Source organism: Trichosurus vulpecula, chromosome 6 (genome assembly GCF_011100635.1).
Source record: "Trichosurus vulpecula isolate mTriVul1 chromosome 6, mTriVul1.pri, whole genome shotgun sequence".
NCBI lineage: Eukaryota > Metazoa > Chordata > Mammalia > Diprotodontia > Phalangeridae > Trichosurus > Trichosurus vulpecula.
In genome coordinates this window covers 1749698-1773281 of record NC_050578.1, presented here as the reverse complement: position 1 = coordinate 1773281, position 23584 = coordinate 1749698, and the positions used below count along the sequence as shown (strand labels likewise).

Here is a 23584-nt window from a genome sequence, read left to right as displayed (position 1 = left end):
AATGTTGAAGATGAAGGAAAGAAGACAATCCAAGGCACTGCTGGTAGAGCTGAGAATTGGTCCAGGCATTCTAGAAAACAACATTATAATGAAAAATGTCTTCCAAAAATCTGAGACCTCTTCTCAGTGCAATGCCTAAATGGGATGCTGGAGGACTGATGGTGAAATATGCCCCTACATCTTAACAGAGGGCGATGGACCCAAGATGGAGAATGACACATTTTTGGACAATGCATATTTGCTACAAGGATGTTGTCTTCCTTTTGTTTTTTTTTTTTTGTTGTTGTTGTTTGTTTGTTTTTTTTGTTCCCGGTAAGGGAGAAGGGTTAGTGAAGGAGAATAAATAATAGGATGGCAAACACACACACACACACACACACACACACACACACACACACAGAGAGAGAGAGAGAGAGAGAGAGAGAGAGAGAGAGGGAGGGAGGGAGAGAAGGAGAGAGAGAGAGAGGGAGGGAGAGAGGGAGAGAGAGAGAAGGAAAGAAAGAAAAAAGATCATCAAGTCATCTTTAAAAATGCAGAGAAGAGAGCAGAAAGAAGGCTAGAAAGAAGTTCAGTCAAGCACGACAATTTTGAAAGGTATTGGTCAAAGATACAGGTTTAAAAAGGAAAGCAAAGTGTACATAATAGAGACTTTCATTTCCATTCACTTTTCTCTTCTAATGTAAATATGTAAATTAATATTTTATTTCGTTTGTAAATTCAGAATAAAAATAAAAAGGAAGATATTGGTACTGCGCTTGAGGGGATATGCTTGATTGAGTTCTGGTGGTGACATGCTTATTACTGAGGGGAGAGAAGGACTTGGCAATCACCTCCCCGAGGATGGTCAGCTCTATCCCGGGGTTCGATGTGAGAATCATCTCCCCAAGGGAGGGTCCACTTAGCGGGATCCTGTTTAGGTCTTGGGACCGGGAGAGAGTCTCGAGGGCCACAGGCTGAGAAAAAGTGGCAGCTTTAAGGAGGAACAGGACCCCTCCAGACCACGAAGGGATTCGAACCCTCAATCTTCTGATCCGAAGTCAGACGCCTTATCCGTTAGGCCACGTGGTCCTAGTACTGACCTCTTTCTACCTGGTAAATAGGGGACAAACCATTTGCTTGGCACTGAAAAGTCATTGAGTCAGTATGATCCACAGATGTTTGGAAAACATCTCCTTGACTGTGAAGTAGAAACAAAACCAAACATCAGGCTCTTCCCTCCGGAGGCTCCTGTTCTCCCGGACCGTCAACCGAGTCCAGACACAACGAAATCCGAAATCCGAAGGCAGTGTGCCTACACCTCCTGGAACCGAGAAACCTCAGCGGGTGCCACAGCCAGGCTCACCTGAACTTGGAAGGCCAGGAGAGGGCCGAGAGTCACCCAGAGGGCCGGGCCACCCGGAGCTGGGCGTGTCTGACTGATGAGGCTTCTTTAGAGAGTTGCTGCAAGCACAGCAGAGTGGCGCAGCGGAAGCGTGCTGGGCCCATAACCCAGAGGTCGGTGGATCGAAACCACCCTCTGCTAGCTTTGGGCTTTTGGAACCCTGCCACCGGAACTTAGGATATACTCGGTATGTTCTTGGTTGGGTCCCGGGGAAAACTGTGGTGAGCAGGGATTATCCTTGTTATCCTTGGTCAATTCCCTTTCTAAAGCTTCGTGTTTTATCAGAAGTAGTTAAAGGGACATTCCCTTCTGACTTCCCGAAAGGTCCACGTTTGTGGAATTGTGGGTGAATATATTGCGTTCAACTTCTGAGGCAATTTGTAGTTTTGTTGTTTAGTCATTTCTAGTGGGTCCGACTTAGCAAAGAGACTGGGGTGGTTTGCCATTTCCTTCTCTAGCTCGTTTTACACAGGAGGAACAGAGTTAAGTGACTTGCCCAGGGTCACACAGCTAATAAGTGTCTGAGGTCAGATATGAATTCAGGAAGATGAGTCTTCCTGACTCCAGACCTAGCGTTCTATTCACTGCCCCCCCCAACATGGTACAATCCAAGGTATTACATGATACAATAGAATACAATAGGATACAATGTGACAGTGAAATGATACAATGTAATATGATGTGTTACAATATAACATATTCTATAACGCCTGCTTTGTCAAAACTACCCCTCCCCCCGCCCCCCCCAACCCCTCAACACCCATTGAGCCCAGGCTCTGTCCCACATCTCCCTGAGGAGGCTGAGGCCACTCCCTGGCTAGAGCATTCCATCCCCTTCTTTCTTGTCCACTTCTTTCGTTCCTGTCCCAGAGGAGAAGGCATCTCTCACCATTCCTGATGCTCCCTCACAAACTCCTCCTTTGGCCTGCTCTTCAATGCTGTGTGGTTGTAGCAGCCCTAGCAGCAGCAGCAGTAGCAGTAACAGTATACCAGTCCATTCCATCTCCATTCCATAGTAGTAATAGGATTTGTTGTTCTATTAAAGGGATTTGTTCTGTGCAGTTTGGATTCAGTCAAAGGGCCACACTTGAGGACCTAGACTGCCACATGTGGGCTACAGGCTGCAGGCTCCCCACTCTTGACTTGGGACCTCAGCTGAGCTTCTAAAACAATGAAGAATGGCTCCAGAGAAAGCAAGTGGATTGTAGAAATGGAAGGTGGCCTGAGCAAAAGCCTGAAGCAGAGATGGAATGGATGCCATTGGGGCACCTGCAAACAGGCCAATGGGACTAGCACCAAGGTGAGGGCAAGAGAGCAAGGGTGGCAGGGGCTCTTTGCTTCCTTCTTGAAGCAGACACCTCAGCAGCTGTCTGGTGAGGCATGTGGACTCCTCAGAAATGCATTTTTAAATGCACAAAATGAAAGACACAGGGTTACAAACCAATGATATTGAAATGCACTTACACAAATTCTAAAGGAAAACAAGTGGACAGGGCTGTTCCAGAACCTCTGGAAATGAATTTGGAATCCTGGGCTGGTCCTCAGTGGGAGACATGGTGGCAGACATGTCAGCAGTGAAGGAGGGGGAGGTGTCATGATTTGGGGGAAAACACTCAGAAAATGAAAAAAAGGGGTCACTTGGAGGAGGAGCACAGTTCAGTGATTGTTGAGTCAGGGCCTGCTCTCCCTCCAATATCCCAACCAACCCCCTGCCCTCCCTCCTTAGACAGCAGAGGCTCAGCCTCCCTGCCTCACTAAGGAAAGAGAGTCCTGCTGCTCCTGTGACCCAACAACCAAGACCAATGCAGCCCAAAGTCCCCAGCTGCCACTGAGGATATTAGGGCCATGCTTCTAAGTGGGTTCAGAAGTGAGACTAAAGGAAGGAAGAGCCAGGAAGGTTCTTGGATGTCCTCTGTTCACATACACCCAACCCACCAAGGCCTTCCCCAGGCTCCTGGGCACAAAGCAGCTGCTTGGTGGCCTAGGCAGATGCCAGGCTTGGATCAGCCACACTCAGGCCCTGTTCTCTTGGAAGTCACCCTCTGGCAGTGAGGGAGGATCCAGACATGGGCAATCACTTACCTGCCATGTCTGCTCACCTGAGTAGAATGGAAGGAACACTGGACTTGAAGGAGCAGAACTCTGGTCTTCTAGCCTTGGTTCTGACTCTGGCCAAGTCCCTTAGCCCTTTTGGCCTTAATATTCTCATCTATGAAATGGACTGAAAAGACCAAGGACAGGTACCAATCCCTGGAGGCAGGCTTGTCTTTGCAGATGTCCATGTGAGCCAGGAAAACCAAGACCCTCCAAAAATAGTCTGGGAGGTCTCTGGTTGACAGATAAGTGGTAAAGCATTGCTTCCATGAAGCTTGAATAGCTCAGCTGGTAGAGCATCAGACTTTTAATCTGAGGGTCCAGGGTTCAAGTCCCTGTTCAAGCAATCTTCCCTTTTTCCTTATGGAGATTTGGGGACTGAGGAGTCTGTTTTGAAACAAGCCATTCCTCTAGGGCCAGCCTCTCCCTTGGCAGTGGGAGACCATACTGAGAAATAGAGAGGAGAGGCGGAGAGAGACAGAGACAAAGAGGAGAGAGACACAGAGACAGAGAGAGAAGGCCCACAACATCCAGAGGTTGACTTGAATAGATTCCCCCAACAACCCAATGACTGTCTCCTCAGGAATGTGGTAGTAGATGGGCTCTGAGAACTGTTCCTAGTAAACCACAGAGTCCCAGAGGAGGATGATCAAAGGCTCATGGACTAGAGGCCCAGCAGATTCCAGCCCAGCATTTTAGAACTGAGGCCCAGTGACTTGCCCAAGGTCACCCATCTGGGATCTGATAGGGTCCCAAGGCCTCCCAATGTCCAGCCCATTATCCTAGACCACTCTCTGGCCTCTGACAATGCCCCTTCTCCAATGTTTCCCTGGCTGTTTCTGCCAATCTGGCTCCTCCTGCAATGCTAGTTAAAGAGAGCCTGCCAACAAGGCCCCAAAGAGGGCTCCTAGCACCCCAAAGTGTCAGGCAGTTGGGATATGGGGTTTCCTATGTGGGGGGATGAGCAGAGAGGCCAGTGTCACTGGATTACAGAGTAGAAGGAGGGGAGTCAGGAGACTGGGAAGATGGGAGGGAGTCAAACTGTGAAGGGCTTTGCAAGCCCCAAAGAGAACTTTCTACTTGATCCCAGCAGTGATTGGCAGCCACTGGAGTTGATTTGAGTAGAAGAGTGGCACAGCCACATGTGGGCTTCAGGAAGATCCTTTTGGCAGCCAACTGAAAAGTGGACTGGAGAGGGCAAATCCTGGGGGGCTGCCCTCCCAAATGCAGATTCCATCTCCTGCCTCAACCCTTTCACCCCTTCACTTACCCATCATCATTCTTAAATGCTTTAGAAAACTGGCTGAGGTCCCTGGTATCACCAAAAGTCTCCTCTCCTCTATCTTTTCCCCTGCAGTCCCAATAGAATGCAGCTAATAGAGGGCACAAACTGTTTTATTTCCCCTTCTATCCTTCCCTTTGGGCTTCTACCTCAGGGCCCAGAACCCAGGAGACACTTTGATATCTGTTCATGAATTGGCCTGATTTCTCTCCGCTCCAGTACTGGCCAAAATGGCTTGTCCCCTATTTTGTAAGTTAAATGTAGGATGGTTCCTGTGGTCTAGTGCCAGGGCATTTGCCTTTGGATCTGAGTGCTGGAGGTTCAATTCCCTCTGTGGGTATTTTTTTTCTCTAAATCTGTTTTGTCTCTGTCCTTGAGACTTGAACTCCTGAGGACTAGACAAGGTTGGGTTTTTTGTTTGTTTCCTTTCCCATGCAGGTTAGGGGAGCAGGAAGGAGAAGGCTGACTCCCACAGGGAAGCACCACCTAACCATGCCCTCTTCCTTCTCCCTTGCTTCCTTGCTGCTCTCTCTTTCCTGCCCCATCCTCTGAGCAGAATTCCTGTGACCTAGAAAGATTCCTACTAAGCTTAACAGGGTGGTACTATGCCTACTCTTCCTTGGGGAGATCATTTCTACAGTGAAGTGACCTCTGGAGACAAGAGCAGAGGTGGCTGGGACAGACATCCAAACAGGCCTTAGTCCTCCATAACTAACCTAACATCAGGACTTTGTCAGCCTCAATCTACCACCCCTGCCTGTACTCTCCCCATCCCATTCTCGAGGAGTATTGCTATGGGTTGTAGGCTCAGCAGTTTCCAGGACCCCTCATTTTACAGCTGAAGAAATCTAGGCTGACTGACTTGCCCAGGCAGGGCCACACAGATCTGAGTCCCCAAGGCAAGATCAGGGCCCTGCTATCCCAGGTCATAAGAGACATTGGAAATTCAATGTCACCTTTGTCCCTGTGGGAGAGGCTCCTGCTCCATGGCTCCACAGTCTCTGTGCTTGGGAGACACAGGCTGCTGAGGCCTCAGCTCCCTTCCTGGCATCCCCTCCTGCTCCTTCATACCTATCCCCACCAATCCCATCCCTCCTGGATTCCTGCTTCACTTTCTTCTAGCACCCTCTGGAAACCTGCTTCTCTTAGCAATGAGCAATCTTAATATTGCACCTAGGTGGTTCCTCTAACTCCCTCCCACCCCACCCACATATTCCTATGTGGGTATTTTGTCAGACAGGCAGGCAATCAAGAAGCATTTATTAAGTACCTACTATGTGCCAGGCACTACACTAAACACTGGGGATACAGGGAAAGGTAAACACCCTCAAGGAGCTTACATTTTAGAGAGGGACACAACATTCAAATAACTACACATGAGATAAATGGAAGGCAAAGTGGAAGTAATCTCAGAGGGAAGGCATTAGAAGTGGAACCTGGGAGTGGAGGAGTGAGGACCAGGAAAGGCCTCCTGAGGAAAGTGAGATTTGAACTTAATCTTCAAAGAAGCCAGAGAATCTGATAGATGAGGAAGGAGAGCATCCCAGGTATGGGGGTCAGGCAGTGAGATGGAGTGGCCCGTGGAAGAAATAGTGAGAAGGCCAATGCCCCTGGTTCTTAGACAGATACTGTAAAGGAGTAATGTGTAAGGAGTCTAGAAATGTGGCAAAGGGCTTCAGCAGCCCACAGAGGATTTTGTGTTTGATCCTGGAGGTAATAGGGAGCCACTGGAGTTTATTAAGTGTTGGGTTGGAGTGGAAGGGAGTGCCATGGTCAGCCTTGCTCTTTGGGAAGATGTATTAGGAGGGCAGAGTTTATAATCTCAAAGAGGATCATATACATGTCTGAAAGGTTCGGAACCGCCGGATATAAGAAACTCTCAAAGTAAAAGGCAGAAGAATCAAAACATATATTTAGGCTCCACAGTAACCAACCCATGAACCAGCATCCCCATTTTGACATATTAATGAAAAGTTTCCAGGCCCTATAAGTACGCCTTACAAGAGTAACCAGGAGGCTACAGAGAAGCATGATTGCATAAAGCAAAATCATGCTTCCCCCTCTATGGTAAAAAGATTACCCACTGGCCTGAAGTCTTTGTTCAGCTTCCTCCCATAGGTCAGCTCTGCTACTGGCAGCTCCTGCTTCAGCTGTGGCTGTGGCTGTAGCTGTAGCAGCCTCTGGCTCCAACGGGAGCTGCTTTTAACCATCCAGCTTCTTCGGGGGTGTAAGGTACGCCGGGGAAAGCACAGGTTCTTTCAATCTGCTTAAGCAAGGTGAAGGGGTTGACCGGGAAAGCACAGGTTCTTTCCATCAGCTTAAGCAAGGGAAGCAAGGTGAAGGGGCCGACAAGCTTACTCCAGTCCAACATACAAACAGCATTCAGTTCAGGGGAAAAAACCAAACTAGTCAAGGCCACTTGTTGACTAAGTGCTAAGGAGCCCATTTTTGGTTGCCAATACAGAAGATCACTTCGGTGGCCCAATGTGGGATGGACCACAGTAAGGAGAGACTACAGGCAGGCAGTTCCAGCTGCAGGTTATTGCAATGGTCCAGGGATAAGAAGGTGAGAGCCTGCACCAGAGTGGGGGCAGTGTGAGAAGAGAAAAGGATGGAGGAGGTATGTTACAAAGGTAGAATATTCCAAACTGGACAGCAGATTGTTGGAGAATTGTGTGTGTGTGTGTGGGTGGGGTGGTGAGGATTCAAGGTCAAGGGCAACACCAAGGTTTTGAGCCTGAGTAATGCCCTTGACAGTTAAAGAGAAGCTAGGAAGAGAAGAGGGAAAAATGACAAGCTCCATGTGGGGCATTCTGAGTTTGAGGTGTCTATAGGATATGCAGTTGAAGAGATTCAGTAAGTAGTTGGTGATATGAAACTGGATCTCAGGAAGAAGGTTAGGACTGCCTAAGTGGGTCTGAGAGGCATTGACATGGAGCTGATAACTGAACCCATGAGAGCTGAGGATATCACCAGGTTAAACAGGAAAGAGCACAAGTTCTTAACTTGGGCTCTGTGAAATTATTCTTTTCAAAAAACTATTTTGACAACTGTGTTGTTCAGTCATTTCAGAGTCTTTGTGACCCCATCTGGAGTTTTCTTGGCAAAGATACTAGAGTGGTTCTCCAGGTTCTTCTTCAGCTTATTTTACATATGAGGAAACTGAGGGGAACAGAGTTAAGTGACTTGCTCAGGGTCACACAGCTAGTAAGTGTCTGAGATGGGATTTGAACTCAGGAAGGTGAGTCTTTCTGACTTCAGATCCAGCACTCTATCTAGAACTGGCTGATAACTATAATAATTAGTTTCCTTCTTAATCCCATGTATTTTATTTTGTGCATTTAAAACCATGATTCTGAGGAGTTTTTGAGTAATCACCAAACTTCCAGAGGAGTCCAGGACACAAAAAAGTTTAAGAACCCCTGGTGTAGAAGACCAGGTTTCCTTCATTCTCAAAGAGGACCCATCAGGGAGATGATGGCATGATTGCAGTTGGCTTTGATTTGAGAGAGGGAGGCCTGTGCAAGGTCACCTGCCTCACTTTCTCCTCGAGAGCCATCTGGGTCCAGTGGCCAGATATCAATCTAGATGACTGGAGATGGCCCAGAGAGGATGGGAGGCCAGGACAGAGCCTTGGGGGATGGCCATGGTTAGTGGGTGGGACATGAATGAAGAAGGAAGACCGAGCAAAGGAGAATGAGCACAAAGGTCAGAGAGGTAGGAGGACAGTCAGGAGAGAGTCATATCATGAAGACTGAGAAGCAGAAGGGAAGGGTAGGAGATAGCTGGGGAAGGATTCTGAGTAAGAGGAGATGAGCAAAAGTGGGAGCTCTCTTCTGATGGATTTAATTTCTTCAGTTGAGGCAAGGTCCTCAGCTGAGGGGGAAATCTGAGAAGAGATGAAAAGGACTTGAAAAGCTGCTTCAGTAAGGGAGAGGATGAGTCTCCTGAGGAGGGGTAAAAGGATTGCCTTGCTGCGGCGAGGATCCAGGTGAGATTATGAAACATAAATTTGTAAAGTGAGTGTATCCTGGGAGTTGAGAGGTAACATTTTGATTGTATAATAAATTTGGATTGAATAAACTTCCAAGGAGGGGGGATAGGTTAGTGAGTGGTAGAGGGAGAGGGAGCACTTGGGAGTCATGATGGGGAGCCAGGAGTATCCCAACTCTCCCACTTCAACTATTGAATAAGGTGAACAGTTGAAAGTGCATCCAGTGTTGGAAAGGGTGACCAGGGAAGCTATGTCATGGGAGGGGAGAAGGGGGGAGCCAGGTCTCGGGAAGTGGGAGAGAAAGGAAGTGGGAAAGAACAAGGTTTTAGATGAAAGGCAAGTTTGTTTAGTACCGTGATGCCAGGGTAGAGAAAGATGGGTCCTTCCTCACCTCTTTTCGGAGTCACAGAGAGAGTCATAGCCTAGACCTCACCAGATGCCACCTGTGTCATCTTTTAACTGTCTCAATGAGAACTTCTGGAAGGGCGTGGAGGTAGCAGCCTTTGCCCTAACAAGAAGGGCCCCTCATGACCTTATCTCCCAGTGGATGAGGAACTGACACCAAGGACTGGGGCCAGGAGGGACTGCCCAAGGAGGGACCGTTCCAAGAAGGGACTGTAAAACTTGGAGAATCTAGTTAAGACCACAGAACCTTCATTTGCCAATAAACACACCCTGGCCAGTGCCGACATGTGGCCCAGGTTACTTCTTCTCCCCATCAGTATGTGCTTGCTTTGTTGCCACATGGCAGAGTTCTGCAGACATTATAAAAAGACCAAATACAGTTCATAGGGCATAAGAAACAGAGAGAGAGAGAGACAGAGACAGAGAGTTCCTTTCCGATGGGTGCCAGTAGAAGGGAAGCTGTGTGAGGACAGGGCTAGTTTGGTTTCTCTTGTGTCCCCGGGGCTCCTAGCCTGGGCCGGGGGATGGGGCGGGGTGGCCTGGAAAGCTCATTCCCCAGCTGGGCAAATATTTTCTTTCCAGTAGCAGCCAAAATCCTGCCATGTTTGGTATGAGCTAAGTCCAAAGCAAGGCATGCGGTGACCACGTGGCCTAATGGATAAGGCGTCTGACTTCGGATCAGAAGATTGAGGGTTCGAATCCCTTCGTGGTTGTTTGCTGCCTCCTGGCTTTTGTTCTGTGGTCATTTGTTCTCTACTGACAGGACAAGTTGAGCATGGATGTCTTCCTCCCGATGTGACCATTTATCCGCGGATCCTCGCCCCAGCCGGACTGGCAGCTACCCTTTATCTGCCCCACTCCCCGAAGCCAGGAACCGCACACCTCGCTCCAGGGGTGTGTTAACCACTCACCTCCTCCTCCGCTTCCCCATCGCTGCCGAGACCGCGACCTCTACCTTTTTTTTGGGGGGGGGGAGGGGCTTCTCCTCCCTTACCCCTAAAACCTGCACTTCCCCCGCCCCTTGCAGACAGGCACGGCCCACAAAAGGGGATCTTTCGGGGGCTTTGCATTCTCTTTTTCTCTTTGCTTCCGGAGATGCCTCGGCTTGATAAGCCACCCTTCGGCGTCCAGCCTCCGCGCCCTTGTAATCCGCTGGGGCTGGGACTCTCCTCACAGACTTTACCCTTGGGTAGGATCTGTCTGGGTCAGATTCTCTGCCACAGCCTTGGAGAACCCAGCCCCGCTTCCCACCGCCCCCTCCCCCCACCCCCACCCCGAGAAGCATCAGAGATAGATGGGCGTGGGGGAGTAGAGGAAAGCCAGGTACCCTCGGGCCCTTATCTTGTGCCAGGTTTGACACCGCCGCCCCCCCCCAAAGGGAATTGCTAAGACACACAATGACTTAGAAAAAGTTAGAATGGGGGATCTGCACTCAGGGGGCCTCCCACCCCAAGACCTCCCACTCCTCTCACTTAATCCCGGAAAGGGAGCAGGGCATGGGTGTCCTGCAGTTCTCTGGGTTGGGGCCTCCCCTCCCACTAGACTGCTCTCTCCTACAGGCCCAGGGATGCCTGGGCTGGGTCTCTCCGGTGTGGGGGTGGGGAAACCAACTAGTGAACCAAGGAAAGATGGCTCCAGGAGAATGGCAAATGTCATGTTTGGGGAGCCCTGGCCAAGGCGGTGAAGGGAGATGAGGAAGACTCAACCTCCACCTAGGAAAGACACCCAGAAAACTGCTGATCGGCAAAGTCCTTGCTAAACTTGGGGGGGGGGGGGGCGGCGCAGAGACATCGTCCCCCTAGTGGAGAAAGAGAAGAGAAAGCTCAGCGTGCATCTACAGCCAAAGTTAGAAATCTCTTCTCAAACAGGCTTGAAGCAATTCGGGATTGAGGAGGTGATCAGATAAGATGCGACAAGAGGACTCCACACTGATCCCATTCCACTGGGCCCACTCTATCTGTGGGAGGGGAACATTGGTCTAAGATCCAGAAGGAGGTGCAGAGTTCAAAGGGCCAGGAGGGCTCAGGAGGGCAGCCCAGGAGTTTCAAGGGCAGCCTCTGGAGGGTGGAGGTTGCCTGATAGGAATCTGGGCACCAACAACCCTTCCAACATGGCTGATGGATTGACCCAAGAACAGAGGCAGTACTCCAAGAAGACTCCTCCCATCTGACAGGGATGGGGATGGTCCGATAACAAGGGAATTGGGGACTGAAATGAGAAGCCTTGGGCAGAGTCCCCCAGTTGGATGGCAAAGGGTGATTAGCTAAGGGTGAACCAGATTATGGCATTTTGGATTGATGGAAGAATGTTGAAAGAATGGTGAAAGACCATGAAAAAGAAATCAGAAAATATTTGCCCAGCTGGGGAATGAGCTTTCCAGGCCACCCCGCCCCATCCCCCGGCCCAGGCTAGGAGCCCCGGGGACACAAGAGAAACCAAACTAGCCCTGTCCTCACACAGCTTCCCTTCTACTGGCACCCATCGGAAAGGAACTCTCTGTCTCTGTCTCTCTCTCTCTCTGTTTCTTTCTCCGTCTTTGTCACTCTGTCTCTCTGTCTCTCTCTGTCTCTCTGTCTCTCTCTGTCTCTCTGTCTCTCTGTCTCTCTCTCTCTCTCTCTCTCACACACACACACACACACACACACACACACACACAGAGTGCACTGCCCCAGGAGGGAGCCAACAAAAGCCTCTTGGGCCAGCTGGGGCCTCAGATGGGCTTCCCAGGAACCTAAGGGTGCCCAGGAGGCAAAAGGAGGGGGGGGACTGCCTTCTGGCCCAGGGGGCAGCCTGGCCAGAGGCCTAGAGGCCCACCATTCCCATAGGAATACCTGTGATAGAGAACAGCATGGGCCAGTGGGGCCAGTGGCAGAGGTAGTCCTGGATTTCAAAGGTCTCTCTCTCTCAGTGTTAGACTATGGGATCTGTGTATATCCTGGAGGCAACAGGGAGCAACTGAAGACTTCAGAGTGAGTCCCGGAGGAGTTTCCACATAGTCCCATTGTCATGAGTGTTCCTAAGTTTTAATAGCTAAAAGCTGCACCAAGACTTTAGGGACACCCTCTCTCTCCTGTCATTTGAATGAGTTCCTCATATGGGTGCCAGGGGAGCAAAGTCAAGCACTTCAGGCTGGGAGAGCTCCTGGAGGGGGTGGGAACAGGGGGAGAGCTGCTGATCTCTCTGTCAAGGAATCTGGTTTTCCTGCTGACTACTTCCACTTAACAGGTCTCTGGCTTGTTCCCACAGAGGTGCTTGCATAGTGGCTCTTCCCTACTCTTCACCCTTAGACTGTCAGCTTCTTGAAGGCAAGGACAGTCTCTTACCTTTCTTTGAATCCCTAGGACTTGGCACAGTGTCTGGCACATAGTAGGCCCTTAATAAATGCTTACTGATGTCTGGCCTGTGCCCTCCTGGGTCTCATTGTCACAGTTATTTGTCCTTCCTTCTTGAAGGGGGCTATGACGTTGGGAAGGTGTCAATTTGGGTGAACTGGATTCATATGAGGGAAGGCTATGCAAAGTCACCAGCCTCACTTTCTCCTCCAGAGCCATGTGGGTTCAGTGGCAAGATAAAGACCAGGACGACAGGAGATGGCCCTGGATGCAGTGGGAGACCTTGGCCTTTTTAAGCTAAGGTCTTTAACAGGTCTCAGTTTGACCAACGAAATGTCCAATCAGTGATTAAGGCTAGGGAAGAAATGAGGCAGAGAATGGCCTCTCCTACCTTGTCAGAAAAAAAAAAAAAGACCGATTTGGGAGGGATAGACCCTCAGGGTTTCTGGCCAAAGCAGAAACAATTGCTGTTTACACTCACTCTGAGCCAATTAGGATCCAAACTACGACCAAATGGGGCTTGCTTGGCCTGGGCCCCATTGTTTGCCAATCAATGAGAACCAGAGTGACTTGTGTTTAAGCTATGGTCCTTAAGAAAAATACCAATCCCGTGAACCCCAAGATATCTTGTGAGGTTTCAGTGATCGAAATTTACGTTCCTTTGGGCAGAGCACTGGCAGGTAAGGGTATGATACCCTTTATGGACAGAGGGAAGGGAGAGAAAGAAAGAAAGAAAGAAAGAAAGAAAGAAAGAAAGAAAGAAAGAAAGAAAGAAAGAAAGAAAGATAGGAAGGAAGGAAGGATCTGTATTGTCCATCTGGCCAGTTTCAGTTAGGTCCCCAGTGGGGCAGCTCCTACTACTTCTCACAGAGGTTTTTATTTATCCTTCATTCTCAAAGAGGACCATAATATCAGGGAGGTGATGCCATGACACACAAGTGAATTGGATTTAAGTGAGGTAGGAATGTGCAAAGTCACCAGCCTCACTTTCTCCTCCAGACATAGATCACAATGACTAGAGATGGCCCTGGGTCTCCTAATCAATAATGAACATCTTAATCTGGAAATAAGGCTCCCCAGGTACTTTCTAGTGGGAGGGGCTAAGTGTCACAGACTGAGCAAATCTCTGACTTCCTTCCATCCCTACCCCTACAAGTGAGCCAAGAGATTTAAGGAATGAGGTGGGGGAAGGGAGTCACAAATCAGAATGTGTCAGTAGTAGGAAGCATGTTGCCCCCTCCCACACCCCCCATCATCACCCCAAGGTTGGTAGAGAGAAATTAAAGATAGGCTTTTGGAAGGAAGCTTGTTCAGTAACCTCAGTTAGGAGAGTTCATAAGGATTCTATGAGTCTAATTAGGCCAGAAGTGATCTCTAAGGCTATCTAGTCCTTGTTTGGCAGCTGAGGAAATTGGTAAAGGCACATCCCCAATGTCTGCAAGTTGGGAAGGGTCAGAGATGGAATTTGAACCCAGTGCCTCTTGTCCCAGGCCAAAGAAACAGTCTCCATGATGACTGCATTACAGATGGAGAGAACAACAGCCACCACAAAACAATCAAATACAAATGCTTTGAAATGAGAAAGAACAAACTTGGCCCCAAAGAAGGGAAGTGAGAAGGTGCCACCCCCAATTCTCTTAGAGTAGGTATGGGGGGAGGTCTCCAGGGTATATGGATTGATGGGGATGGAATCTGAACCCCCAAAAGGAAAAGCCCCTGAACTTTCCCACATGGCCCAGGTCCCTGGCAATCGCCTGGAGCACCTGGCCCTTCCCGATCCTTCTCTGTTACCTCCTAGTCACCACAGACTTCTTGACCACTCCTAGGTCCTTCCCTTGTATGTAAGGTCCATCTCACCACCCCCCCCCCCATTAAATTGCTCAGATTCCTTAAGAGTTGGGCCAATGCTCAGATTCAGTCTGCCCAGCTTGTCAATACAAGTGTCACAATAGGGCACATTCTTAAAATCTCGTCCACTCCAGCCAGTATTCTAATAAATCTTATCTGTGGATGAAAGAAGGCTTGAGTTAAATTCATTCGAGGCAAGACCTACGTCTCTTGTCCTTGAATTGAGGGGTCCCAGCACCCCTAGACCTCAACATGGATAAGTTTTGCTAATGATTTTTTTTCTCTACTTACACTTTTTCTTTAAAATGCTTTTGTTTTCAGAGGTGTGTGGCTTTCTGGGAGAGGGAGAGGAAGAGTTAGTTTGGATATAGGGGAAAACAGGAGATAGCAGAACAAAAGATATCAATAAGAATTTATTAAATGAAGAAAGTCTGGTCTTGGTGTGTTGTTCCATCACCTCTCACTAAGGACAGAGATGGGTAGCTTAGGACACAGAAATCCTCAAAGCCTCTTGTGATAACCCAAAGTCTCAAGGACTGAGGATAGGGCTTCCTATAGCCCAGGCAGAAGCCAGGCCAAGGAGTTTGATTAAGCCAGACTGGGATTCTAGAGAGAAGGAAGAATTCCAGAAGGCTGAGAAATCTCCTTATTAGCAGAGGAATTACTGGGAGACCCAGGCAGATCTTTTACATTATCTTCAATTCAGTTCCACCAGACTCTGGGCTAGGCACTCAGTATAGATAAATACAGTGGCACAGTCTACATCCTGAAGGTGCTAACATTCTTTTGGGGAAACAAGAAATGTATCCAGAGAGATGTAAACTATACCCATAGTATTGCGTGTGGAGGAGAAGGAGAACGAGAACTAGAGCCCAGGTCTAACATGAAGGCCTGTTTGTTAACAATAGAAGAGGAATTCCAGAGGGCACCGTCTAGGCAGGGTGAGCAAGGACAAGTACATGGGAGGCATGGGAGGAAGATGGTCTGAGGGTGTGAGAAACGCAGTTTTGGGGATCACTGGACTTCCCAGGCAGGGCCAAAGTCCTGAGGAAGAACCCTGTGATAATCCCTAGGGAAGGTTGTGCAGAACACTGGACTTCCAGAGGAAGACCAAGTGGTAGACCCCCCCTTAATCTGTGGGGATCACAAGGCCCCCTAGGGATCAGACCTTAAGGAGGACCCAAGTGATGGCCCCTTAGGACGGTTGTGGGGAAATCACAGGACCTCCTAGGGTTGGACTCCGGGAAAGAGCCATGTGATGACCCTTAAGGAAGGCTGTGCAGACCACAGGACTCCCAGAGGAAGACCAAGTGGTAGCCCCCCTTAATCTGTGGGGATCACAGGGCCTCCTAGGGGTCAGACCCTAAGGAGGACCCAAGTGATGGCCCCTTAGGGTGGCAGTAAGATCACAAGGCTCCTGAGACAGGGCTGGAAGACCCAAGTGATGTCCCCTTAAGAAGGCTGTGCAGACCACAGGGTTCCCCAGAGAAATCCTGAGTGGTAGCCCTCTTAACACTGCAGTGGGGATCGCAAGACTCCCCAAGGCAGGGTCAGGAAGTCAGCCGAAGACAAGCTTCTGCTGCTCATTGCTTTCCTGGTTGCATGACCTTTGGAAGGTCCATGTGATGTGCCCATTCTCACCCAAAGAACTCAGCACCAGAGTGGGCAGATGGAGGCATTTATTACGCTCCTTGAGAGTGTAGTGATTGCTGGAACACTCCCACTGATACGGGGCGGGGCAGGGAGTAACCATCACCTCCACTCCTGCTAGAGTTATGGTTAGTTTATAGTCTTTACTTTTTACATAGTTTTCCTAGGTTATACAGTTTATATAGGTAGGATAATAAGGATACAGAAGCAAAAGTGAAGTTAATTAGATTTTCCTTCTCTTAGTTTAGGATTAATCTACATTCTTTTACTTCCCCTACCTTCCCTCTTTAATATATGCAAATTATGCAAATAAGTAGGCCTGGACTCTTGACCAAGACCAGACCCTAGATAAGCTTGAACTGGTTCAACTGGCTTGTCCTCTCTAATTCCCCTGTCTTCTCAAAAAAGCATGTGCATATGTACAAGCCTCTGACCTCTCACCTGACCAACCTTGAGGCCTAGTTTCTGCTAAAGCTGGAGTGGGGGGGGGGGGGCCCGGGAAGCACACCTTTAGTTCTGTGGAAACAAAACTCCTCCTCCCATTTCTTACAGAGGGGGAAGGACAAGGAGCTGAGGCTGGTTTGGATATCTGTCCCAGCCACCTCAGCTTTGCTCCAAGAGTTACTTCATCATGGAGATGATCTCCCCAAGGGGGAGAAGGCAAGGCTCCCCCGCCTTAAGCTGAATAGAAATCTTTCTAGGTCATAGGAATACTGCTCAGAGGATGGGGCAGGGAAGAGAGAGCAGCAAGGGAGCAAGGGAGAAGGAAGAGGGCATGGTTGGGTGGTGCTTCCTTGCGGGAGTCAGCCTTCTCCTTCCTGCTCCCCTTACACTGATGTCAGAAAAAAAACAAAAAAAAACAAAACCAAAACCAAATACCTTGTCTAGTCCTTGGGAGCTCAAGGTCCTGGGGTTTCCAGAAAAAAAAGTCATAGAGAGAATTGAACCTTCAATATTCAGATGTAAAGGCAAATGCTTTGTCTGTTATACCATCTGACTCCTGGTCTTCAGTACTTAGGAGTTCAAGGCCTAAAAACAGAGAAAGAACAGGTTCAGAGAAAAAGACACAGAGGGAACTGAACCCATAGACTTCCATTCTGAAGGCAGCTCCTTTCTCCGTTAGACCATATGGCTTTGTGGCCTTTTGTTGCATAAAATGGGGAATAACGCACTTTGGCTGCTGCGGGGAGATGGGGGGAGGGGAGGAATCACCTTCCTTAGTGACAGAGCCGGGGAAAAAATCCCAGTCCCTGCTCTCCATAAGATGACATTCTACTGGACCTACAGAACCAACTTCATACCAAAAGAAAGACAAAGCCACAATAGGAGGGGACTAGAAAAAGTCTCCTAAGCCACCTGGGAATTTCCCCCAGGCTGTCAAAGCACCTGAGAATGGTGAAAGTGAAAGTGATTGTCTTCCAGTCTGGGAGGGGTGGAGCGTGGAGCAGCCTATGCAAAGACCTGGAGGTGGTAGTTGGAATGCCTCTTTGGGACAGCAGCAAATCATCCCCTTGGGTGGGGAAAGTGAGGCTCTTCTCATTCTTATCCGTCCTTCATCAACTGCCCAACTGTCAAACCCAGGTCTGACCAAATCACTCCCTCCCCCGCTCAAGTCCAGTGGCTTCCTATCACCTCCAGGATCCACTAGAAAACCCTCTGTTGGGTTTTTCAATCCCTTCACAGCCTGTCCTCCTCGGCTTTCCCAATCTTCTTACTTCTTAGAAGTAGATGGATCCAAACCTCGGTCAGCCAATAAACATTTACTAAGTACCTACCATGTGCCAGGCACTATGCTAAGCACTGGGGATAGATCCAAAAAAAAAAAAAAAAAAAAAAAAACCCAAAAACAAACGCCAAACCCCAAACCCAACAAACCAAAAACCAGGCCCTGGCCTGGAGGAAGTCACAGTCCAATGAGGGAGTTACATCAGGATAAATAGGAAATAATCAACCCAGGGAAAGCCAGGGAATGAAGGAGGCCTGGGGAAGGCTTCCTGTAGGTCAGATTTTACCTGGAACTTGAAGAAAGTCGGGGAAGCCAAGAAGCAGAGATGAGGAGGGAGAATGAGGTGTGCCCATGGGGCTCCAGGTGTGGAGGACAGCCCGAGATGCTGCCCAGAGCTCAGAGATGCAAGGTCTTGTTTGAGGAACAGCCTGGAGGCTGATGTTACTTGATGGAAGAGAACATGTGGGGGAGTGAAGTTTAAGAAGACTGGGAGAGGTAGGAGGGGGCAGGTGATGAAGGGCTTTGAAGGCCAAATGACTTTGCATTTGATTCTGGAGGCCACAGAGAGTCCCTGAAGTTGACTGAGTAAGGGGTGGTGATATTGTCGAACCTCGTCCTTAGGAAAACCACTTTGGTCTGAATGGAGGCTGGACTGGAAAGGGGAGAGGCCTGAGGCAGGTGGAGCCCCCAGCAACCATTGCAAGAGTCCAGGTGGGAGGTGATGAAGGTCTGGCCCAGCATGGGGGCAGCATCAGAGGACAGGAGGACACTGAGTCAAGAGATGTTGCTGGGGTAAAATCAACAGGCCTTGGCAACAGCTTGGATATGGGAGGTAGGGTGAGAGATAGTGAGGAGTCCAGGCTGACTCCTAGGTTGGGAGTCTGAAGGACTGGGAGGAGGGAGGGGATAGCAATAGGCAAGGTGGGGGGGCGTGGCTTGGGGGAAAGAGAAGGCCTATAATGTTGGATATGTTGAATTCAAGATGATGAGATGTCTAATAGCCAGTTGAGAGGGAGAGGCTGGGAGAGAGGGAATCTTGTTGGCACACTCTGTTAGACTAACACCAAAGGAGGAGCCAGATCACCAGAAACAGCCAGGGAAACACTGGAGAAGGAGCATTGTCAGAGGCCAGAGAGTGGTCTAGGATAATGGGCTGGACATTGGGAGGCCTTGGGACCCTATCAGATCCCAGATGGGTGACCTTGGGCAAGTCACTGGGCCTCAGTTCTAAAATGCTGGGCTGGAATCTGCTGGGCCTCTAGTCCATGAGCCTTTGATCATCCTCCTCTGGGACTCTGTGGTTTACTAGGAACAGTTCTCAGAGCCCATCTACTACCACATTCCTGAGGAGACAGTCATTGGGTTGTTGGGGGAATCTATTCAAGTCAACCTCTGGATGTTGTGGGCCTTCTCTCTCTGTCTCTGTGTCTCCTCTTTGTCTCTGTCTCTCTCCGCCTCTCCTCTCTATTTCTCAGTATGGTCTCCCACTGCCAAGGGAGAGGCTGGCCCTAGAGGAATGGCTTGTTTCAAAACAGACTCCTCAGTCCCCAAATCTCCATAAGGAAAAAGGGAAGATTGCTTGAACAGGGACTTGAACCCTGGACCCTCAGATTAAAAGTCTGATGCTCTACCAGCTGAGCTATTCAAGCTTCATGGAAGCAATGCTTTACCACTTATCTGTCAACCAGAGGCCTCCCAGACTATTTTTGGAGGGTCTTGGCTTTCCTGGCTCACATGGACATCTGCAAAGACAAACCTGCCTCCAGGGATTGGTACCTGCCCTTGGTCTTTTCAGTCCATTTCATAGATGAGAATATTAAGGCCAAAAGGGCTAAGGGACTTGGCCAGAGTCAGAACCAAGGCTAGAAGACCAGAGTTCTGCTCCTTCAAGTCCAGTGTTCCTTCCATTCTACTCAGGTGAGCAGACATGGCAGGTAAGTGATTGCCCATGTCTGGATCCTCCCTCACTGCCAGAGGGTGACTTCCAAGAGAACAGGGCCTGAGTGTGGCTGATCCAAGCCTGGCATCTGCCTAGGCCACCAAGCAGCTGCTCTGTGCCCAGGAGCCTGGGGAAGGCCTTGGTGGGTTGGGTGTATGTAAACAGAGGACATTCAAGAACCTTCCTGGCTTTTCCTTCCTTTAGTCTCACTTCTGAACCCACTTAGAAGCATGGCCCTAATATCCTCAGTGGCAGCTGGGGACTTTGGGCTGCATTGGTGTAATATGAGTTAAGTTGGGACTTTTTTTTACTGTTTTAGAATGATAAATTAATTAAGTGTCTTTGATTGAGCCTTACTAAGTGCAAAGACCCGGGCCCAAACCCTTATCTACTAGGTGCTAAGCCTATGTGGGTGTGAAGCCCTCAGGGTCCTAAGGGGAGTTGCTAAGACCAGAGCCAATTGTAGGAGCCTGAGTTCTGGTCACTCAGTGATGTTTGATGATGGCTAAAGAATGTATGAAAAGAGAGAACAGAGCTATTTGCTTGAGCTTCTCACTCCTGGAGGCATGGGACTCTGGGCAGCCGCTCTAACAGCCTCCCAGCTTGTCAACCCAGATGTTGATGGTTTCTTGGTAACTATGAACTGTATTTGGTCTTTTTATAATGTGTCTTTGTAATTTGTTTGTGTTTGTTCTGAAGTTCAGGGTGCTGGTTTTTTCCCCTGAACTAAGTGAATGATATTTGTATGTTGGATTGAAATAAGATTGTTAATCCTTTAATGTTGCTTTCCTTAGTAAAGCAGATCAAAAGAATTTGTGCTGGCAGCATCCTTGTTGTTGGGCTTGTGTTGGTCTTTCACCCCCACAGCAGCTGCTAGCTGAATTATTGTAACAATTGGTCTTGGTTGTTGGGTCATAGGAGCAGCAGGACTCTCTTTCCTTAGTGAGGCAGGGAGGCTGAGCCTCTGCTGTCTAAGGAGGGAGGGCAGGGGATTGGTTGGGATATTGGAGGGAGAGCAGGCCCTGACTCAATAATCACTGGACTTTGCTCATCCTCCAAGTGACCCCTTTTTTTCATTTTCTGAGTGTTTTCCCCCAAATCATGACACCTCCCCCTCCTTCACTGCTGACATGTCTGCCAGCCTCTTCCCACTGAGGGCCTATGTTCTCTGGCAGAGGTGAGAGTGTGTCCGCAAGACTCCCAGAGAAGGTGGCTAGCAGAAGGCAGCATCAAGCTCCCCCTCTTGGGCTATGAGCACGGCACACTCCTATTGCAGCCTATAGAAAGGTCTATATGACCCAAGCCCAGCAATTCTGAGATGGGGCCCTGAGGCACAAGGGGGATCTGGGGACTTGCCCAAGGTAACACAGAAGAGTAGCTCACACTACACTCCAAGTTCAGTATTCTACCCACGGGGCCACTCTTGGTCACCATCCATTTCCTGTCATTTCTAATCTCTTACTCTCTTGTGGCTGACTCCAGTGGAGTGGGATGCCTGACCTGATAGTCCAAACCTCACCCAAGGCAGTGGAGGGTGTTTTCAATCCACTGCCCTTTGGGTTATGTGGCCAGCACATGCCCGCTGTCCATCCTGAGGCTGCATGGGGACAAAGCCTTCTGGCTATGGAGTGTCTGGTGCAAGGAAGAGCAAAGAAGCCTGAGTCAGTGTATACTAGAGTGAGTGGAGGGGATTCAGGTGGAAGCCCCGAAAGGTAGAGTGGTGGGCGTCAAAGCCAAAGTGAGGATTTTAGGTGTGATCCTGGAGGTACTTGACTGTACTTGACTGAGTGGAGGAATGACTGGCCAAATCTCTGATCTCTGGAAAACTCATTTTAGGAGCTTCGGTTGGCCCGGAGTGGGGAGAGCCTTGCTCTTTTGGCTTCTCCCGCTCCAGCTTCGAAGGCTTCCTGGAGGTCTGAGATGCGAGCACCTTCACCTGGTCTCTCAGCATTCTTAGCTTCTTTGGAAGCTCAGCTGAGGGGTTCCCTGGTCCCGCGGAAACGGATCCCCAGAAGGTGGGAGCACCATCCGTGCCCCTGGGGCTGACTTCTGGCGGTTGGAGGTGCCAGCCAGCGGAATGGAAGCTGGTGGAGGGCAGGGACTGGGCTTATCCAGCCTCCCCGACCCCTCTCCCTCCCCTCCCCGCCCCCAACCCCATCCCCTCACCCTCTCCCCTCCCCGACCCCTCCCCGCATCCCCTCTCCATCACCCCCTCCCTCTCTCCACCTCCCCCCTCCCCAACTCCTCTTCCCCCATCCCCGATTCCTTCGGTTCTTTGAGCTCCAGGCACAGGGCCCATTTGTCAGCTTCACGCATAGGGCTTGTTCTCACACCTGCTCAAACGGCTTGTCTTCCATTTGCCAAGTGAGGCAGAGACCACAGAGACCCGAGGAGTAACGGATCGGGCTTCCCACTCTGGATCTGATGCAGATGAAGGAGCATCCCTGGTCTGCCGAAGCACTAGGGAAGGCTCCTAGGCCAGGCAATTGGACTCCTCTTCTGCCAAGGTCCAGCCACCCGCCGGTGCTGCCTTCCTCTCTCGTCCCTGACCTTTATAGGCTGCCCGACATAGTTCCAAAACCTAACTCCTAGTAGAGAGTGGTTTGAAACCATCAAACTCTGGGTTATGGGCACTCCTCCGCCGCCACGAGGCATCAGGCCTATGGGAATGCAGTGGTCTGAGGAGAGGCAGGAAGCCCTGAGTCACTAAATCCAGCACACATGGGTGGGGAGAGGTATAGGAGCAGGAAGGTGGGGGTGGTTATGGATGGTTTGAAATGGCAAACAGGACTTTGTACTGGATCCTGGAGATAATAGGGAGCCATGGAATGAGTGAGGAGGCTGACATAATCAGAGCTGTTTTAAGGAGATCACTTTGGTAGGTGACCGGAGGTTGGATTGCAGTGGGGACAGCGTGACTCTGACCTCTCGGTGACGGCCCCACTGGCCCATGTGGCTCCCTCACGCAGGCAATCCTATGGGAATGGCCTGCCTCCATGCCTTGGGCCAGGCTGCCCCCAGAGCCAGAAGGCAGTCCTCTCTCTTTGCCTCCTGGGCACCCTTAGGTTCCTGGGAAGCCCAGCTGAGGCCCCCGCTGGCCCAGGAGGCTTTTGTTGGCTCCCTCCTGGGGCAGTAACTGTGCAGACTCACTCTCACTCTCTCTCTCTCTCTGTGCTCGTTTCCGGATGGGTCCCAGTAGAAGGGAAGCTGTGTGAAGGCAGGGCTGGTTTGATTTGTCCTGTGTCCCCGGGGCTCCAAAGCTTATTCCCTAGCTGGGCAAATATTTTCTTTCCAGTAACAGCCAAAATCCCGCCTTATCTGGTGTGGGCCAAGTCAAGAGTAAAGTGCTTGGTGACCACGTGACCTAATGGATAAGGCGTCTGACTTCGGATCAGAAGATTGAGGGTTCGAATCCCTTCGTGGTTTTCCGCTGCTAAACTTTTGTCCTGCTGCTTCCAATTCTTTATCCAAAGTTAGATCCCCATCCCTCCCTGGTTGCGCAGACTGTTGACAAAGGTAGACTTTTCTGGATAATTCTTCTTCCAGGACACCCTCCACCCCACAACGGTAGACGCGTCCCTGGAACCCGTCAGACTCTAGTTCGATCTCTGATCAGCCTGGGGCTCCGCGTCTTTTCCCAGGGCGGGGATCCACCCAGGGGAGAAGGTCTGACGGAGCTTCTTAGAGCCCAGGGGTCCCTGCACGCCCCCGGGAAACATTCGTGGGGACCTCGGGAGGACGCTGAGCTGGCCTGGGGACCCTGGAACCGTTGTTCTGCCCCGGTGGGACAGCTGCGGAGGATAAGGCGGGGAAAGCCTAAGGCACGCAGGGAACTTGTCCCACGGAGTCCAGAGGGTGCCCTTGAACCGAGGAATGGGGTTCTCCATGTCTCTGGGCTGAGGTCCTCTCCTCCCACCAAACTGCAGCCTCCCC

The 23584-nt window shown here is 50.1% G+C and overlaps 6 non-coding genes across 6 annotated transcripts; 4 read left to right on the top strand and 2 right to left on the bottom strand.

Annotated features, from left to right (window-relative positions):
- Positions 1 to 995: 995 nt before the first annotated feature.
- TRNAR-UCG lies at positions 996 to 1068 on the bottom strand. Its single transcript has one exon. It is a non-coding gene; the product is annotated as a tRNA-Arg (tRNA).
- A 382-nt stretch (positions 1069 to 1450) lies between these two features.
- On the top strand, positions 1451 to 1522 carry TRNAM-CAU. Its single transcript has one exon. It is a non-coding gene; the product is annotated as a tRNA-Met (tRNA).
- A 2226-nt stretch (positions 1523 to 3748) lies between these two features.
- On the top strand, positions 3749 to 3821 carry TRNAK-UUU. Its single transcript has one exon. It is a non-coding gene; the product is annotated as a tRNA-Lys (tRNA).
- Positions 3822 to 9796: 5975 nt separating this feature from the next.
- TRNAR-UCG lies at positions 9797 to 9869 on the top strand. Its single transcript has one exon. It is a non-coding gene; the product is annotated as a tRNA-Arg (tRNA).
- A 9419-nt stretch (positions 9870 to 19288) lies between these two features.
- Positions 19289 to 19361, bottom strand: TRNAK-UUU. The gene has a single exon. It is a non-coding gene; the product is annotated as a tRNA-Lys (tRNA).
- A 3643-nt stretch (positions 19362 to 23004) lies between these two features.
- Positions 23005 to 23077, top strand: TRNAR-UCG. The gene has a single exon. It is a non-coding gene; the product is annotated as a tRNA-Arg (tRNA).
- The last annotated feature ends 507 nt before the right edge of the window (positions 23078 to 23584 follow it).